This window comes from Convolutriloba macropyga, unplaced genomic scaffold (genome assembly GCF_964194025.1).
Source record: "Convolutriloba macropyga unplaced genomic scaffold, txConMacr16.3 SCAFFOLD_2132, whole genome shotgun sequence".
In the NCBI taxonomy this organism is placed as follows: Eukaryota; Metazoa; Xenacoelomorpha; order Acoela; family Convolutidae; genus Convolutriloba; species Convolutriloba macropyga.
This window is the reverse complement of record NW_027450983.1, coordinates 30,498-37,000: the sequence shown is the minus strand read 5'-3', so window position 1 is coordinate 37,000 and position 6,503 is coordinate 30,498. Positions and strand designations below refer to the sequence as shown.

The following is a 6,503-nucleotide window of genomic DNA, read 5'->3' as shown; positions in this document are numbered from 1 at the left end:
TGGATCGTTTCCAGCAGATTTCATTCCAAATTTACCCAAATTCAGCTTTGCAATCATTAACACTGCTTCGAGTAAAGAAGTCGGTGAACATTGGATATTGATTGCTCGACTCAACAGAAGTTACTATTATGCGGATTCTCTGGCTCGATCAGTAACACATTACAAATTTTTAGGTAAAAAGTACCAAAAAATAATACATCGACCACTTCAGAAGATGCAAAATTTGTGTGGATTCTACGCAATTTTTGCAGCATTTCAACTATTTAAGTTTTTCCAAACCAACTTGAACAATATTCATGATGTACACGTGTTAAATTTTATAAGTAACTATATGTAGTAGTGTTCATTTTGGTATTTAGTAAGCTGAAGTTAATAAAGTCGATAGTATATGTTTCTCGTAACTGTTTCTCGTGAGTTTTCTAAACTTTTTTTTATCGAACTTTATTAACCACTCGGCTAAGTGTACCTTGATGTTCATTGAAAATTATACAATTTATTGTAAATGATTGAGTAATTTTGTATTTTGATGCTCATAATTTGTACTGTGTCTGTCATTTTATACTATTTTAATTCATTTTTTCTTTTATTTAACATCTTTTTTCAAATAATGTACAAAAAATAATGCATATATGCATGTAATTAGCAAGATGGCGCAGTGGGAGCGCGCTGGGCCCATAACCCAGAGGACGGTAGATCAAAACTACCTCTTGCTATCTTGACTTTTTCCAATTAATGAGCGCGCAAAAGACATTTGTTAAACAATTGATTCAAACAATTAGGGGAACAATCTTTGCAATTGACCTAAAATTTGTAAACAAAAATTCAACATGTCACATAATTACCCCTCAGATAACTAGGGTAATTGAAAACCCCCACCAATTAATTTCACAATTTAATAACATAAAAGTTGTAAACAAAATTCAACCTGTCACATAATTACCCCTCACATAATTACAGCAATTAATTACCCACGCCAATTCTATTGTTCCCAAGTAAACACTTAATAACTACACAAATATTGATATTTTCCCCTCAAGATTTCAGCCAATCAGGAGCGTCTGCGAACCTACCCCCCACATTTGCACCGACTATACTACTAGAAAATGTACATGCACAAATACATACACAAAACCTATACCCTATCTTAATACATGGCGGCACCTAATCAATACATGTCCGCGGCTATAACTAATCTCAATACATGTCGGCGGCTATTACTAATCTTAATACATGTCGGCGGCTATTACTAATCTCAATACATGTCGGCGGCTATTACTAATCTTAATACATGTCGGCGGCTATTACTAATCTTAATACATGTCGGCGACTATTACTAATCTCAATACATGTCGGCGGCTATTACTAATCTTAATACATGTCGGCGGCTATAACTAATCTTAATACATGGCGGCTATACCCAATCTTAATACATGGAGATTCTATTCCTAATCTTAATACATGGAGATTCTATTCCTAATCTTAATACATGCAACCTATACCTAATCTTAATACATTAACGCCGCTATACCTAATCTTAATACATGCTAATTCATTCCCTATCTTAATACGTTAGGGAGGGCCCAAATCCCGAAAAATACGCTATACCCTATCTTAATACATGGGGGACCTCACCCCCCCCCCCCCCGGGGAGTGTAGCTCACTATATTACTACTGATACTCAAGTTTGTTATTCTGTCAATAAGCAAACAACAAAATGTTTCCTTTGGTCTCTTCTAGTTTTAGTTTGTTTTGAGCATGTAATAGATTCAGTCTTTGAATGATTGAGCATTAGACGGTGCTTTTTATTAATATCTGATCTAGTTTTCAAGGATTGTTCAAGATTTGTGTTGCTAATTTTAGGTCAATTTTGTATGTAAGAATGATAGTATCACCAGCGTATTGAACTTTGTTTGGCATTAGAATTTATTTGTTGTTTCTAAAGGCTAAAATGAAGGCAACCCAAAATTGTGAGTCACATTGATATAGTTCAATCCAATCGGATTCACGATGTTTCACTATGGTTATTTGTAGCCTGTGGGATAGATAACTATTGATTAGGTTTTCGTATTCGGAAAAATCCTAAATCACGGAGATTATTGAGAAGGATCTTGTGATAGATCCAATCGAAAGCTTTAGATAGATCTAGTAAAGCTGCGTTGATATTTTTTCTGATATATGTTGTACTTTATAGTTTGAGTACAGTAAACGAGCGCGTCATTCGTTGAGAGTTTGTTACCAAACCAAATTGAGCATGGCAAAGCAATGAAATAAATAAACTGAAAATGTTAAGGGAGACAACTTAACTGTTTATTTTTGTCAAAAGTTGCACAACTTTCAAAATTTTTTATCATCGCTTTTTATTGGTTGCCGTTAATCTAGAATTTTGGCTGCTCTGGCACAAATCAGGAATTGAAAATTAATAAATTAACAAGGAATAATTTGCTCATTTTTAATCATAATTGACAATTTTTAGCTGTAAAATTGACTCTACATTGGAGTTATAAATTCCCAAAAGACGGCGGAAAATTATTGGTACATACCTTGATTAAAAAGAAATCGAATTTCTTTCCGATTCGTGACTTTGTAACTCGGGAAATTATTAACTAATTGAAAATTTTGTTGCCACAGGTTCAATGATAAGATTATTATGTAATAATTATTTGCAGGTGCTCGGGATTGTGATAGAAAATTAACAAGGGTCAAAAATGGAACTGTTAGAAGTAATAAAGAGCGCCAGATTAAAAACAAATTTGACGTTCGTATTAATTAAAAACAACACACGTTACCTGAGGCTGTTCAAACATTTATCAATTTTATCGAACTGAGGTGATAAAAATTATGATTTGTGTTACAAGTATTTTATTGACAAACCTTCATTTTCATCAAAGAACACAAAATTCAACGTTTCGTATAATTATGTTCAATAATATCAAGCGACGTTCTTTTATTGATTTTCTTCTTCAAGCTTCAAGACAATTATATATGCTGTAATTCAAATTTGATAGAAGTTATGAACAATATAGTGTTCAAACGAACAGAGCACAATAACCTGTACGAAATGTTTTAAGACGTTTCTTCACACAGACGGCTGGAAAATTTTTGCGACGTTTGAACAAAGACAAATGTGATCAAACAATGTATATTAGAAATGATCCGTTTTTCCTGTCTACATCTTAGACTAAGCTTAACTTTCAGTCTTCGTTTTCTCAAAGAAAAGCTTTTTTTAATATAAAAAGCCAGTTTGCAGGTTGTTAGTGCGACGCCTTGGTCTTTTTAAGGTTTTAGCAAATGTTTATCTGTAAAGCTAATGTGAAATTTGTCAGCGAAAGCATAATTTGTGCAAAACGTGAGCTCCTAAAATCCAATTTTTTGCAAAAAAAACTTGAGATCGTCATTATTTTTTTTCGAAATTAATATTTGTTTTAGTCTTGGAGTAATTTTATAGGAACACTTGGCAGATTTTACGTTATTATGTAGATGCAAAAAAAAAACAACGAGACCTTTTAATGCTATGGTAATTTTGGACGTTCTACAACTGAATCATTTTTCCTTTTTTTCAGAAAATTAATTTTTATAAGATGGCCATCAAAGCATTCCGTCAAACGACGAACGTAAAGTTTATAAAAGAAACTGTGAATACTTATACTCTGAGAATGAAGAACCTATAAAAAAATCATTTAAACAATTTACTCATTCAGGATTTTTTTTCTATCTTGAGAACGTAGTACACTCTTTCTGTTTCTTATTACAGCATATTAAGTAGGTAGCGCTTCCTGCAAATCTTTGTTAATACTAGAAAATAACTAGTAACGAATATAAAAATTATGGGCATCATTGATGAGATTAACTATCTTAAGACACTATACACCATCTTATATAATTGCAATTAATATGAAAATGAGTTCTTTATGGTTCTTTATCGCAGCAAAACTAATAAATGTCTGCAAACACGAGCGCACAAATTTTTGAATTCAAAAAACAACACAGGTGCAGGAAAACTTAAACTAAACAGCATTTAAAACAAAAACTGATGAAAGATTTGTTTCATTCAACCCCTGACTGTTCATGGCATGATATTATTGACCTAAAAAAATTACAACTGACCAAAATTACATCAAAAAGGTCGGGATGTTGCTGCGCTGCTGATAACTATTATAGCCAAAACTATGAGACCAGTGAAAATTCGTAAAATACCACGAGCAATATGAAAATGTAATTGGCTTCCGAAAGATTGAAAACTATCATCAGTGCAGTACGAACAAGTAGTGAAGTGTATAAATGGGAAACTCGTAAAGTGGATGAAAAACAATCAAAATCTCTTTAAAAAACTTCTAAGCTTAAGTATGCTCAAGAACGAACTGATCCATTTAAACTCCGTAACTCCAGAAGCCTTGAAAAGTTGCAAATAGCACGTGCCCTCCATTTCATGAAATAAGATAATTGATTCGAAATACTTAAAAACACCAAAAACCAGATATTATTAAGAAAAGTCTTCAAAGCGCGTTAAATTTAACTAGAAACTCAAAAAAAGACAATGTTGTAAGTGGTAATGAAATCAATGAATCGAACAAAATTAATGTTGTGGCAACAAATTTATCTAACAAAATGAAACAACAATTATTTCTTCTCCATCGTTAGAATTCAGGTAATTAAAGAAACTGTCAAAAGAAAAGAATTATCGGCTAATCCTTCTACTAAGAATATTTAAAAAAAAGCACACTTTGAATAGAATTTAGACTACTGTCGACAAAAAGCTAATTTGCTGCTTTTTAGAAAACTCTACAGAATAATCAGCCAATACAAAAATGTTGGCACTGAAATCACCCAATGAACCGAACCATCAACAGGTACAACAATACATTATCGAGTTATGCTGAAAATTTTCAATTAAGGGCAGAAAACATCTGTCATTCTTCTTTTAATTTGATAAAGTTTGTCTATAATTAAAAGCTGGTTTATTAAAACAACCTTTTTCTCTGAATGCTCATTTAAAAACACACAGATTTTAGTATGAACGCAAACGAAGTTCTATCAATTGATTATGTTTGATTATGCATGACACAATCCTTGATTCTCTTATGCGTATATATATATATATATATATATATATATATATATATATATATATATATAAATTTATATATATATATATATATATATATATATATATATATATAAAGATTGCAGTTGCGTCAACTTTTTTACTTTGTTCTTCTGTTCTCTGGCAACAAATTGAAGGCAACTTACGTATCACATAAAAATAAAGCTCGACCAACTCAATGCCGAAAATTTTTTAATCAACGTATTTGAGGTAGAAATTGTAAGTTCTGTCCGGTTTTCTTCCAACTCTATTATTTTCTAATTCACAGATGAATGGGCATCAAACACAGCTCAGCATCCCTAGTCGAGACCTGGAATTTATGAAAAGACCTATTAACTCCAGGTGGGGAGTAAATATTGAACTAAATTACACCGTCTTTCGATAAGTCTAGCCAAATTCTTTTCATACGCAAAAATGAGGCGAACTAAAAAGTTCCGACAACATCTGGGTTCGATCTCGTGACCTTCTCCAATCTTACCCAATGCTTAACGAATTGCGCTACATGTCCTTAACTTTGAAGGCAATTGAAAGTCATTATAACGGTCGCGAGCATAGTTCCAGGACATGTTTTATTGTCCAGCCAAATTCCAGAACACCTTTATTGTCCAGCCAATTTCCAGAACACCTTTATTGTCTAGCCAAATTCCAGGACGTATATTTAGTTCCAGCCAAATTCTAAGACGTTTGTTTTAATTCCAGTCAAAGTCCAGGACATCACATTGAGTCCAGACACATTCTTCTCATACCCAATATCTCTCGAGGAAAGTCTTTTCAAACCTTAAATCTGTCGAAGACGGTCTTTTAATAATTCCAGGTCTCGACTAGGGACTTCTTCCAACAATTGTTTTCAATTCAAAATTCAGAATAAATTTTCAATCCGACAATATGTTTGGAGCTCAAGAGATTTTTATCAGCTCTTCCGGGGTAGATATTTGCCTTTCTTGAAACTTTCGATGAAAATTTTAAGTTTCAAGAAAAAAAATTACGATCTGGTCAAATTAAAGATTAACAGAGATTGTTTTTTTGGAAGTTATTGCATATTTAGTTTCCAGTTCTTTATGGGGCTAGAATTCCTTAAAATACCAAAATTTTTACCGATGAGAAACGCTTCAACGACTTGAGCTCTGTGCAGTTATGTTTTTTCTACCTGACTGAAGCCTTTTTGTTTCCATAAATAACTCGCTATTATCAGTCCATTTCTTCTACTTCTTCAGAACGAGCGTCGAGCGCATATTGATTTTAGTGGAAGGATTTTTCAATATTCGGGTAAAACGTTTTGAGATCATTAGGCTGATTTTCACCTTCGTCACATTTTCCCTCACTTTTCCTTTTATTTGTCAAACTTTCCCAAAATATGTAAAATTTTTGGTGAAAACAAGCAAAAGTTGATTTTTTTCTAATA

The 6,503-nt window shown here is 32.6% G+C and overlaps 1 non-coding gene across 1 annotated transcript; it reads left to right on the top strand.

Annotated features, from left to right (window-relative positions):
* Positions 1–641: 641 nt before the first annotated feature.
* Trnam-cau (transfer RNA methionine (anticodon CAU)) lies at positions 642–713 on the top strand. The gene has a single exon. It is a non-coding gene; the product is annotated as a tRNA-Met (tRNA).
* The last annotated feature ends 5,790 nt before the right edge of the window (positions 714–6,503 follow it).